Raw genomic sequence first — 13,934 nt, forward strand, 5'->3', positions numbered from 1 at the left:
CCATTAAAAGATGGTCAGTATCACTAATCATTAGGGAAATGCAAATCAAAGCCACAAGACACTACTTTATACCCACTGGTGTGACTAAAATAAAAAAGACAGACCATAGTCAGTGATGGTGAGGCTTTGAAGAAGTTGGAACTGATATACATTCCCGGTGGAAATGTAAAATGGTGCAGCCACTTTGGAAAACAGTCAGCAATCCCTCAAAATGTTAAACATAGAGTTACCATTTAACCCAGCCATGCTACTCCTAGTTATATACCCAAGAGAAATGAAAACATACATTTGCACAAAAAGCTGTACGTGAAAGCTCATATCTGCATTATTCATAACAGCCCCAAATTGGAAACAACCAAAATGTCCACCAACTGAGGGTGATTGGATAAACAAAATGTGGTATATCAATAAAATGGAATATTCCTTGGCTGTAAAAAGGTATGAAGTACTGAGGAGTGCTACAGCATGGATGAAACTTGAATACGTTATGCTAGGTGAAAGAAGCTAGTCAGTCACACATGAAAAACAATATTGTGTGATTCCATTTACATGAAATATACAGGATAGGCAAATACATAGAGTCAGGAAGTAGATAAGTGATTGTCTAGGGCTGAGTGTGGATGCGGGGTGGGGGAGGGTAAAGTGGTATGACTGCTCATAAGTATGGAGTTTCTTTGGGGCTGTGATGAAAATATTCTAAAATTAGATTGTGGTGATTGTTGTACAACTGTGAGAAACCAGTGAATTGTACCTTTTAAAAGCATGAATAGTACAGGAGGTGAATTATATCTCAATAAAGCTGATAAAAAGTAAGTTAATAAAGTAGATAAAAAAGCCAAAAAAAAATTGAGGGACTAGTTATGATAAACTGCCTGTCAGTTTAACTTAAAGCAAGTTTATTAAAAGGAACATTTTAAAAAGCAATTGTCAGAACGGACTTATTGCAGTTTAAATCTTTTTTTATTATGGAAAAATTTTAAACATATACCAAAGTAAAGGAAAACATATAACACACTCCCATGTCTCCAGCACCCAGTCCAGCAATTTTCAATTCATGGCCCATCTGGTTTTAGCTCTTCTCCCACTCACTCCCTTGCCCTGAATTTTTGAAGCAAATCCCAGAATCGTGTTGTTCCTTTACTGCAGGAATATTGTTAAGGATATTACCCACCATGTCCCGTGTCTCCTCATGAAGACCTGTGGGGAGACTTTCTTTTTAATCTCTGTATTGGGAAAAGGTAAGTTTTTTTGTTTTTTTGATTTTTTGTTTGTTTGTTTGTTTGGGGGGGGTTTTTTGGCCGCACAGCTTGTGGGATTTTAGTTCCCCGACCAGGGATTGAACCCAGGCCCTCGGCAGTGAGAGTGCGGAGTCCTAACAATTGGACCTCCAGGGAATTCCCAGTTGTTTTTTGTTTGTTTGTCTGTTTTTTCTGAGCAATGGGTTTGCTTTCTCTGCTTGGATAGTACACTTTGTATTTAGCCACAGATTCCTTTCTGCATCGTCACTAGGATGCGTGGAGACAACCTGGCAGCCAGACACCTGAGACATCTTGACAGTAGGCAGTTTTGTGAACCAGCTGAACTTACTTTCTTCCATTTTCTTATCTGTAGCAGAGATTTCTAGTGGCCTACCCGTTATCCGTTCTCCCTTCTTTCCTTGTAACTAAGCCCTGATTTTATTTGAGGTGGCAATGTGCACGGTAAGAGACCGCACTTCTCAGGTCCCTATGTAGCTAGGGTTAAATTCTGGCCAGTGATAGATAAATAGAAGTTTGGGGCTGGAACTTCCAAGAAACTCCTTAAAGAAAGCTGGGATTGCAGGATTTTCTCCCTCCCGGCCTCCTGCTGTCTAAATGTGGCTGCAATTGCTGGAGTTCCTCTAGCCATCTCGAACCACGAGGTGGCCTTGAGGATGGAAGCCACATTCTAAGGATACTGAAGCAAGATGCTAGGAGTAGCCTGTATCCTCAATTACTGTGGAGCTGCCACAGCAGTTCTGGACCTCCTCCCTCCAGATTTCAGTCGTGTAAGAGAAAAATAAATGACTGTGGTGTTTGGGCCACTGTTATTTCTGGTCTCTCTCACCCGCAGCTGAGCGCAATACCTGTCATATATACTGCTCCTCATTTTTTCTTCTCCCTGATTCCCTCATGTATTGATTTCATCTTGTACATATTTTTAAAAACCACTTTAAATCCTTTACGGACTGAGAATCAAAATAAATAATTTATTAAATGGCAGCATTACACAATTGAGCACGGGGGTTCTTATTTCAAAGAGCGCCAACAAAAATCATTTGCAGACGAAAAGTTAAACTGCGTCTTGTGATTCGCAAAACTGAAGTTTGAATCAGGAAGGAAATCCGTTGCTTATTACCAGAAAGATGGGCACCACATGGAAATTCAATTTCCAACAGAGTGAGTTTTTAAAATTTGAAAAGCTGAACAAAAACGGACCATATGTCTCACCGTGAAGGAAGGGTAAGGCCAGCCATCGTGTGTTAAAACAAAGGAATATCAGATTGCCACTAGGAATCACAAATATGACCATGATGAAGAATAAAGGAAGGAGCTCTACAAGGTGACAGGCAGGGAGACAAAAGGGACTTGGCCTGGTGCCCATGCCTGCTTGGTCACCAACGTGCCAAACTATATCTCTGGTGTCTTTAGGATCAGACGAGGTTACACAATTAACAATAACTGGTGATTTGAGGGATGGAGGGTGAGGCTCTTACTTCGTGGAGCTGTTGATAATTTAGGGTTTCCATCTAATGCATGCATATTGAAGAGTCGATAGATTACCCAGAGGTGATATCAAAAGTATGCAGCCTTAGTCAGAGAGCAGGTCCAGGAGGCTCCTGCCAGCCCTGGTGTTAACCCTTTAGGTGCTAGATTATAGGATGGGCTGGAGAGTCCCAAGAGAGGGGTTGGGTGTGTCCTAGAGATCCAGGGAGTACTTGGGAGATTCAGAGTGGTGCTATTTACCAGCCATTATGAAAATATTTCAGTGTTCTAGTAACCCATATGACCACACTGGTACCAAGTGACTATCAGCCCTGATGACACAGAATTTTAAATACCTTTTTCTTAAGTAAAAGTTTTATAAGTGAAAACAGATTTCAATATGTGTGCAGAAGATGGAATCATAAAATACTACTAATAATGACTCCCATGTTTTTGAGCACTTACCGTGTTAAGCGCTGTATAATTCACAATCTCATTTAACCCTTATAACAGCAGCCCTTCAATGTGGTCTTTTGGTTACAAGTGACTAAGACCGAAGTCAAATTGGCCTGAGCAAAGAAGGGAATCTTCTAAGGCATGTAACTTTAAGTCTAGTGGGATTCAGGCATGGCTGAATCCAGGAGCTCAAAGATACCACCAGAACTTGGTTTTCCTCTCTCAGCCTCACTGCGCTGCTTTCCCTGGTGTTTGTCAAGCACACTCTCTCTCCATGTGGTAGCTCTTGTGGTTTAATTCTTGTATTATCCTTCTAACAACATTAACATAAAGAGAGCTTTTTATTTCTAATAATTCCAGTGGAAGTGTCAGGATTGAATCTCATTAGATTGACTTGGGTCACATGCCCACCCCCTGAACCAAGCTCCGTGAATGGTTTTGGAATGCTGCTGGAACGTTCTGACTGGTCAGTTACAAGTCCATCTTTGGATCTGGGATGGGCCAACACTTCCTGAAACACATGGGGGTGAGGGGATGTCACAGAGGTGCCCGAAAAAGAGGACTCCTGGGCAGACAAGATGTCAGATGTCTCCTACAAGCATCCCCATCTTATTAATAAAGAAACCGAGGCTACTGCATGCCTAATGGTTTGTGGATAAGCAAGGAGGACAACCTGGCTGGAAAGTAGTGAGCAAGGGGAGATTAGTGGGAGAGGAAGTAGTTGAGGAATCGGAGCTGGGCAGGGGTGCAGATCACGCAGTGCCTTGTGAGCTATTGTAAGGACTTGGGCTTTTGCTCTGAGTGAGGTGGAAGGTTCAGAGCAGAGGAGTGAAATGATCTGATGTAGGTTTTGAAAAAGAACCCTGGTAGCTGCTCTGTTGTTCAAGTGTAAAATATTATATTGCTATCTTTAGCCTTTCATATTTATTCATGTAACAAATATGAAATGGACATGGGGCTTAAGTTTGGCCAATCAGCATATTCCATTCCCCTGGCCAGTGACTGTATCAGGAATCAGCTTGTGACCCACATCAGTCCAGCAAGAGCCAGTCCAGGCACTTCTGCTGTAACTATTGGGAGAATAGAAACTCTTTCCACTGGGGTTGCTAAAGGTTTGTCTTGCCACCAAGAATCACCACTTAGTAAGAATCTACTTGAAAATGAGGCCAACACAAAGAGCACAGGAATTAAGTGATGGGATGGAAGAAAGTCTGACCCTAATGACTTTGGTTAACCCCTAGATCCAGCCATGCCTGAAGTCATGCTAGCCCTGGATTTCTCAGTTCTATAAATCAATACATCCCACTTTTCATTTAAACCATCCTGAACTGGGTTTCTAATACTCACAACTCAAAGAATTCTGGATGAGATGACATATATATTGAGCCCCATTATGTGCTTGTTTCCAGAGACAAATGCCAGTATGGTTTTGACTAGGTCCTTGCTCCTAATGAGCTCACAGTTGAGTGAGATAGATGAAGAATCTGTGCCTCTTTTCCGGCCTTTATCTAGATTACAGACCCCTCTTACGCAAAGATAGTCTTTTACCTTTTCTGTCCCTCCCCCTAAATGGTGTTCAATAGTTTGCTTGAGGATGTGACTTCCAACAAGAAAATGTTAAAAATCCAGGATGGCTGGGAAACCTGCCCACCTCCCAGGCCAGATTACAGTCTGAGAGTCACCCACAACTCCTATCCCACAGACCCCTGGCCAGCAATTAACCAGGAGGTAAAAGGAGAGAAAACAAGGAAAGCTCTATTCTCTTTCTTTGATTCCAAGGAGGAGTTAGCTTGATAAGATCAGCACTTGGCCACCTCTGCCATCTTTCATGTTGCATTGGGTTTCATCTGTTTCCTCCAAGGGCCAATCCCGCAGTGAGAACTGTCTCCAGAGGACTCGGGTTGGCTTCCATCCTGCCCACCTGAGTCCAGGTGGATGAGAAAAACAGTTTTCCAACCTCTGTCTTAACAGCAGACTAGGGCTAGAGCCCGCTGGGGAAAGGGCTTCCTGACTCAGGGATTGGGGATAGGATTACAGGATCTGTTACCCCATCTCCCACCTTGACCTCTCCGAAAGGTGTGTCTTTGTGCAGAGGAAAAGGGGGAAGGGCCCCAGGTGCCTCGTTCTAGTCCCTTGTGGTGAGAGAGCACAGAGGTGAGCCCGATATATTATTACGAATCATCTGATCCTATTGCTTCCCAGTTCCCGTGCCTGGTGTGGGGTGCTCTGCACAGCCTACCCCCAGCTGTACCCCAGCATTCCCTGCACCCCTCTCCACCAGGAATCTAAGTTCACACCCTCCAACCTGTTTCCTTCACCCATCGGGCACTTTGAGAACACCCTGCCTTTACCTCTGCTGTGTCGTTCCCCCCCATCCTGGCTTAGTGAGCTCCCATTCATTCCTCAAGACCTAGCTCAGATGTCACCTTGTGACACCTTCCAAATGCCAATCCCTCCCCCACCTGTTCCTCTATTCCACACCACAAACACATCAGAGTCTGTCTCTTCTGTGCTTTGTTCAAACTCCATGTAAAGGGCTTCTCAAGTTTTTCCATCCAAGACACCCTTCTGAAACCTTGAATTTTTAGCTGCAGACCTGACCAGAGGAAATCATATCCAGAATCATCGCACGATCAGGGCCAGTACCTCCCCTGGCCCTGATTCAGAGCCATGTGCTGCCCTGCCCTTGTCCTCTTATATGCTCATGAAGCCATTCTTGCACGGTCACATACGTGTGCCATCTTCCTCTGGCACCAGGTGTGGTCACGCACACGTTTCCCCTCTTATCTGCCTTCCCAATGCAGATCAGCTCAAGTCCCTGCAAACCTGGCCCCTGCCAACCGCCCAGCCTTATCTCACATGGCTTCCCTACCTCCAACCCCACCCTCTACCTCACCACCCAGGAATCCTTCTCTTCCTCTGATGCCCAAGCCCTCTCCGGCTTCACTCAAGGTTTTCCCACTTGCCATTCTCTCTCTTCCCTTATTCTTTGCCTAATTCCCACTCAGCCTTCTGCTTGAAGGTCAGTTCCTCAAGAAACCTTCCCTGACCCCGGTCTAAACTAAGCCCCCTGGTGACACACTCACTTCACACCTGCTGAGTCCCACGAGTGTAGCAATCACCACTGTTCCCAATTCAGGCCAAGATTCATTCTTTCTCTAAAATTTTCCCATTTTCTAGGAACGTGGTTAAGGCTCATGTTCTCCAGCATTCAGCTCTTAGACGGACAGAGAAAACGTCCTGTCTGTGCCCAATCAGCCAGCTGGCACATCCTGCCGAGTTGTTCAACTGCCTCACGAGAAACTCCTTGTTTCTTTGGCTTAATTATAAGTGACCAGAGGGTGAGGGTCTTTTCTGTACATCATGTTTCCCAAAGCTCCTAACACAAGTCTGGTCATAGTGATAACTCCTTTTTCCTTTTCCTAAAACTCACTCACTCTCAACACACACACACACACACACGCGCACACGCACACACACACACGCACAAACACAAACACAGACACACCCATCGCCTTCTCTGTGGTCCCATACGAAAGGCATAGTGGGCTGGTAACAAGTTTGCGGGTATAACTGGATCCCCCTTTTATAGAGACAGCCTCATCGTAATGAAAATAATTTTTGGAAAGTCCTGGGTTTGAATCCTGGTCCAGCTATTGAAGAGGTGGGTGATCTTGGGTACGCATCTTAACCCCAGATTCCTTGCTTATAAAATAGCAACTCAAAAAGTCTAATCAAATCTCCAAAATTTACAAGCAGCTCATGCAGCTCAATATTAAAAAAACAAACAACCCAATACAAAAATGGGCAGAAGACCTAAATAGACATTTCGCCAAAGAAGATATACAGATTGCCAACAGATACATGAAAGAATGCTCAACATCATTAATCATTAGAGAAATGCAAATCAAAACTACAGTGACATATCATCTCACACCGGTCAGAATGGCCATCATCAAAAAAATCTACAAACAGTAAATGCTGGAGAGGGTGTGGAGAAAAAGGAACCCTCTTGCACTGTTGGTGGGAATGTAAATCGATACAGCCACTATGGAGAACAGTATGGAGGTTCCTTAAAAAACTAAAAATAGAACTACCATATGACCCAGCAATCCCACTACTGGGCATATAGCCTGAGAAAACCATAATTCATAAAGAGTCATGTACCAAAATGTTCATTGCAGCTCTATGTACAATAGCCAGGACATGGAAGCAACCTAAGTGTCCATCGACAGATGAATGGATAAAGAAGATGTGGCACATATATACAATGGAATATTACTCAGCCATAAAAAGAAACGAAATTGAGTTATTTGTAGTGAGGTGGATAGAATAGAGTCTGCCATACAGAGTGAAATAAGTCAGAAGGAGAAAAACAAATACCGTATGCTAACACATATATATGGAATCTAAGAAAAAAAAATGTCATGAAGAGCCTAGGGGTAGGACGGGAATAAAACACAGACCTACTAGAGCATGGACTTGAGGATATGGGGAGGGGGAAGGGTAAGCTGTGACAAAGTGAGAGAGTGGCATGGACATATATACACAACCAAATGTAAAATAGATAGCTAGTGGGAAGCAGCCGTATAACACAGGGAGATCAGCTCCGTGCTTTGTGACCACCTAGAGGGGTGGGATAGGGAGGGTGAGAGGGAGGGAGACGCAAGAGGGAAGAGGTATGGGAACATATGTATATGTATAACTGATTCACTTTGTTGTAAAGCAGAAACTAACACACCATTGTAAAGCAATTATACTCCAATAAAGAGGTTAAAAGAAAAATAGCCAGTGCCTATCAATAGGGGATGGGTTAGATCAAATATGGATCATCCATAGAATGGAATACTATGCAGCTAGAAAAAATGAGGACACTGCCCAATACTGATCAGGTAAATTCTCTAGGATAAATTGTTAAGTAAAAAAGCCAGGTGTAAAACAAAGTGTTTATTACTCTCTCTTTTGTGTAAAAATGGAGAAACAAGACAAAATGTATGTATGTGTTACTATTTGCCTGTATAATTATAAAGAAACTTTAAGTATTCATAAGAAATCAATAACTGTTACCTATGGGAGAGGAGGACCCAAGTGGGAGGGAGAATTTTTCTGTTTACCTTTTCAAAATGTTTTCAATTTTGAAAAAAAGTTTAAAACATTCAGTGTTTTCAATAGCCAAGACATGGAAACAACCTAAATTCCACTGACAGATGAACGGATAAAGACGATGTGATGTACACACACACACACACACACACACACACACACACACACACACACACACTGGAATACTACTCAGCCATAAAAAAGAATGAAATAATGCCACTTGCAGCAACATTGGTGGACCTAGAGATCATCATACTAAGTGAAGTAAGTCAGAAAGAGAAAGACAAATACTATATGATATCACTTATATGTGGAATCTAAAATATGACACAAATGAGCTTATCTATGAAACAGAAAGACACTCACAGACATAGAGAACAGATTTGTGGTTGCCAAGAAGGAGGGGGTTGGAGGAGGGTTGGATTGGGAATTTGGGATTAGCAGATGTAAACTATTATATATAGGATGGATAAACAACAAGGTCCTATTGTATAGCACAGGAAACTATATTCAATACCCTGTGATAAACCATAAAGAAAAAAATATGAAAAAGAATGTATGTGTATATACCTGAATCACTTTGCTGTATACCAGAAACTAACACAACATAGTAAATCAACTATACTTCAAAAGAATACATTTAGGGCTTCCCTGGTGGCGCAGTGGTTGAGAGTCCGCCTACCGATGCAGGGGACACGGGTTCGTGCCCCAGTCCGGGAAGATCCCACGTGCCGCGGAGCGGCTGGGCCCGTGAGCCATGGCCACCGGGCCTGTGCGTCTGGAGCCTGTGCTCCGCAACGGGAGAGGCCACAACAGTGAGAGGCCCGCGTACCACAAAAAAAAAAAAAAAAAAAAATAAAAAAAATAAAAATAAAAAAAAAAATCATGTGTTTTCAAACATAGATGATCTAGCATCCCTGCAGGCACAAGTCAGCTGGAGCTAAGTAGGCTGCCTCTCAGATGGGGTTGCGTGCTTTCCAGTTTGCCATGGTGCCTACTACTCCCTGTTTTCTCCCTGACTCCAGCGTCTGTGGCCATTTATCATTTTGCTCCCTGCAGTTTTTCTTAGACTAGAACTAAAAGAATGATATACTTCTTATCCCCACGTCTTGACCAGGAGTGACAGGCTCATTACACAACAATGTGAATGCATTTAATGTTCCCAAAATGAACACTTAAAAATGGTTAAGATGGCAAATGTTAGTACATTTTACCACAATTAAAAAAACTGTTGACGGGCTCTATGCCTGTGAATAGCTGGTACCAACAAAAGTTTCAGAACCAATTCTCATGAGCCCATCTGCGCTCACGTCCCTGCTCTCAGCCTTTGGGCTAGAACGGTTGATTGGCTTCTCTTTCAGGCATCAACTGTGTGTCCTCTCAAGTTTGTAACTCTTAAGTAGATGGTTTCAAGGTCTCTCCGACCTCTATGATTCCTGAGCTGTTTCTGCCCCTAACTTGCTGTGTGGCCTTGGACAAACCACTTCCCCTCTCTGAGGCTTGACTGCTCTACCTGTTAACTGAGAAGCTTAAAGTGAATTATCTTAGAGGCCCTTCAGCTCTACGGATCTCCTACTTGATTTCTCCTTGAGCAATATTTCTGTCACTGTCTCCAAAGAGACAGAAAGTGGGCTTGGGGCTGGGGTGGGGAGAGCAGAGGCCTCCTTTCATGTTGGGGCTGTGTGGGCTACAGTGGGAGTTCCCTTTTCTTTCTTCCTTCCTTTCTTTCTTTTTTTTTTTAACCAGGAAGTTATTTTAAACTCTAAGTGAGGAGCTGCTGAAAGCCACATGCCTCAGACCTCACGTGCTACAACCTGCTGTGGGGAGACAGCAAGCAGAGTTCTGAACTCTTCCTGTTCTCTCCCCTTCCCCAAACCCCACCCCAAGGGAGGGGCCACTCATTCCATTCACCCTTTGCTCCACTGAGTCACAAAACTGAAAAACACTTGTAAGACGAGAATAAAGACACAGACCTACTAGAGCATGGACTTGAGGATACGGGGAGGGGGAAGGGTAAGCTGTGACGAAGTGAGAGAGTGGCATGGACATATATACACAACCAAACGTAAAATAGATAGCTAGTGGGAAGCAGCCGCATAGCACAGGGAGATCAGCTCCGTGCTTTGCGTCCACCTAGAGGGGTGGGAGAGGGAGGGTGGGAGGGAGGGAGACGCAAGAGGGAAGAGATATGGGGACATGTGTATATGTATAACGGATTCACTTTGTTGTAAAGCAGAAACTAACACACCACTGTACAGCAATTATACTCCAATAAAGATGTTAAAAAAAAAACCCCACTTGTCTTCTGGCCCTTGGAGGCCTCCGGGGCTGCAGCCTGAAAACCTGTGCCTCCCAACCTTGCACACGCATGCGACTCACCTGGGCTTGTCAAGATGCAGATTCTCTTTCCGCAGGTCTGGGGTGGAGCTGAGGTCCTGCCCTTCTCACAGTCCCCCAGGTGAATGAGGGGCCAGACTGTGAACCACGGGGCCCGGGTTGCTGAAAGGTCAGAAAAATCCCCCTGGAAAACCACCTGAAATCACTCAGTTGCTCCTTCTTTGTAATTCGCCCTGCTCCCCTATTTAAATAATATTCTTGAAACATATGGTACAGACACGAGGTAAAAAGAAAAACTCAAACTCTTCAAAAAGGGCATACACTGAAAAGTCAGTAGCCCTCTCTCCCACCCACATCCTTCTGTTCCCAGAAGTAGCCCCTGTACCCCATTTCTTGTGTCTTCCTCCAGAGAAAGTTTGTGCATAATGCTGATACCTATTCTTTACTGACCACTTCCTATGTCCTTGACCCTGAGCAGAGACTCTTATGTAGCTTACTTTATTTAATTCTTCCAACAAGTCCACCTATTAGGACCCAATTTTGCTTTGAGGCAACTGAGGCATAGAGGGGTTGAGTAAATCATCTCTTGGGCTCCGGGGGAGATTGGTTCCAGGACCCCTGTGGATACCAAAATTTGTGGATGCTCAAGGAAATGCTTATATCAAATGATGTAGTGCATACAGTCGGCCCTCTGGATCCGTGGATTCAGCATCCTCGGATAAGGAGGGCTAACTGTACTTTGCTCTTCATTACACAGCAAGGGAAGGCCAGAAATAGGATGCCTGGCCCCAGGTCCTAGCACTCTTTCACGATTCAACACCTCTATAGACAAAGCCCTCCCTCCTCTCTTCTTTTTGTTGTAGTTGAGATCGCATATAACGTTCTGAGGCTTGCTTTTTCCCCCTTAACAAGTTATCTTGAAATCTCAATCGCAGTAGGTGGAAAGCTGACTTTTTCTTTTGAACAAAAGCATAGAATTTCTTTTCAAGTATGAACCTCATTTGTTTCACCAGGGACCTGTTTAGGGGAATGGGAGAACTATGGGGTTATTCCAGTTCTTTTGCTACAAACTGCTGTAATGTTTAGGTTTGTGCATATATCATCTTAGACACATGCACGTGGATAACTAGGATGTCTGTAGGATGAACTTCCAGCCCTGGGACTGCTGGATCAAAGGCTGTGTTCTTTTAACGCTGAGTAGTTGTGATGAATTGTTTTTCAAAGCAGCTATAGCCACTTTCTCTCATCATTGGTGTCTGAGTACCTGTTTCCCTAGAGCCTCACCAACAGCATTCCAGAAAATTTTGGCTTTTTCTGCTGCTGACTTTGAACCACACCGGCAGGGAGCAGAGTTGGGCGAGACTGCCCCTCCTTGCCTGATGGTCAAAAACACCAGCTGAGGTGTGTAGCTTTTTTCCATACCCAGCAGCTCTGTTCTCTTGGTCAGGTCAGCCTGCTCCTCCGAGAAGAGCGGAATTTGTCATCAGGGATTTAATGGCTTAAAAAGAAAGGGGATCTAATTGCACTCAGGAACCCTGGCCGGCTACGAGCCCTTCCCCCCAGCCCCCAGGGACCACGGCTAAGAGACTGGAAGAAGCCAGAAGAACAGTGAAGTTTGGCTTCTCAGAACTCTGAAAGGCAGGGGGGCCCCAGCACAATAAACACGAGAAGCTAAAGATCAGGGTTTAGCCTGGGCTCTGCCACCAACCCTCGGGCTAAAATGACCTCCCATTATTTTAGAGCAGTGGTAAGCCCACAGACTTGGGAGCCCCATGACCTGGATTCAAATCCTTCTTCCTCCACTTTCGAGCTGTGTGATCTTAGGTTAGTGATTTAACCTCTCTGGACTCCAGTTTTCCATCTGCAAATGGGATAACGATAGTTTTACTTCCCAGGGTGCTTATAGGGGTCAACTGCCTTAATGCACACAAAGAGTTTGGAACAATGCCCGGTGCAAAGAAAGTACACAATAAATATTGGCTGTTCTTTCGTTATTCATATTATTTATTTATTTACTTGGTTATTGTCTGTCTAGAGTGTCTACTCCAGGAGGGCAGAGACCTAATCTTTCTGTTCCCAGCAGTGCCCCCTGACCCAGCACAGTACCTGCACATAGTAGGTCCTCCATAAATATTCACTGGAAGAATGAATGAATGAACATGTCACTTCCCCTCCTTGAGCCTCGGTTTCTTGATCTGCAAAAGGGGAGATTTTTATTTAATTCTCAGTGCCTGTCCATAGTGTCCTAATCCATGGTGATCCTATATCTTTGCTTTTTACCATTGGAAGAAATAATTATTAAAAAATGTATAAGCCCTTGTTCATAATTGCCAAAACTTGGAAGCAACCAAAATGTTCTTCAATAGGTAAATGGGTAAACAAACAGTGGTACATCCAGACTATGGAATATTATTCAGTGTGAAAAAGAAATGAGCTATCAAGCCACGAAAAGACAAGGAAGAACCTTAAATGCATATTAGTAAATGAAATAACCCAATCTGAAAAGGCTACATACATGACATTCTGGAAAAGGCAAAGCTATGGTGACAGTAAAAAAAATTCGGTGGCTGTCAGAGTTTAGGGGGATGGAAGGGAGGGCTGAACAGGCAGAGTCCAGAAGATTTTGAGGGCAGTGAAACTGTGCCATATGATACTGCAATGGTAAACACATGTCATCATACACTCATCAAAACACATAGCATACACAACACAGAGTGAACCCTAATGTAAACTATGGGTTTAGCTAATAATGATGTGTCGATATTGGCTCATCAATCGTAACGAAGGCTGAAAAGAAAAAACTGCGATGGATTACTGATTAATTGGCTTTTAAAACACACACGCACATGTCCTACATGTCCTACACGGGCATGTAGGTGGTTTCAAATTCATTCTTTTTAGGTATGCTTTGATTGTTAGGAAATGTGTTCAAGGCATAACAAAAAGTTTAGACTGTCACGATGACCTTGTACAGCTCAGAGATTTCACAGATGAGAAAACTGAGGCCTGGAGAGAGGAAGTGACTTGTCCAAGGTCATATCATGAGAGGTGAGAGAGCTAATGCCTACTCACCACCCCTGAGTGGGCTCTTCCTCAGTTGCCTCCTCTGTAAAGGGGGTTAAAATAGCACCGACCTCCTCCGATTGTTGTGAGGATTAAAGGAAACAATACACGAAATGCTTAGAAGAAAGCCTGGTGTGTAGCAAATTGCTCAGATAAAGTTAGCCATTATTCATATTAATTCATGGTGAGGAGGAGAAGGAAGAGGAAGAGGATGACAGTGTCAGTTCCTGTTTCTCTTTTTGGTCAGGGAAG

General features: G+C 43.8%; 1 long non-coding RNA gene across 1 annotated transcript in view; it reads left to right on the plus strand.

Moving 5' to 3' along the window:
- Positions 1–1,152: 1,152 nt before the first annotated feature.
- The window catches only part of LOC136792498 (uncharacterized), a 35,263-nt gene continuing 22,481 nt past the window's right edge, over positions 1,153–13,934 (plus strand). The window contains exon 1 of the long non-coding RNA XR_010836364.1: positions 1,153–1,238. This is a non-coding gene — a long non-coding RNA (uncharacterized lncRNA). The remainder of the gene's footprint in view (positions 1,239–13,934) is intronic.

This window comes from Kogia breviceps, chromosome 14, assembly GCF_026419965.1.
Source record: "Kogia breviceps isolate mKogBre1 chromosome 14, mKogBre1 haplotype 1, whole genome shotgun sequence".
Lineage (NCBI taxonomy): Eukaryota > Metazoa > Chordata > Mammalia > Artiodactyla > Physeteridae > Kogia > Kogia breviceps.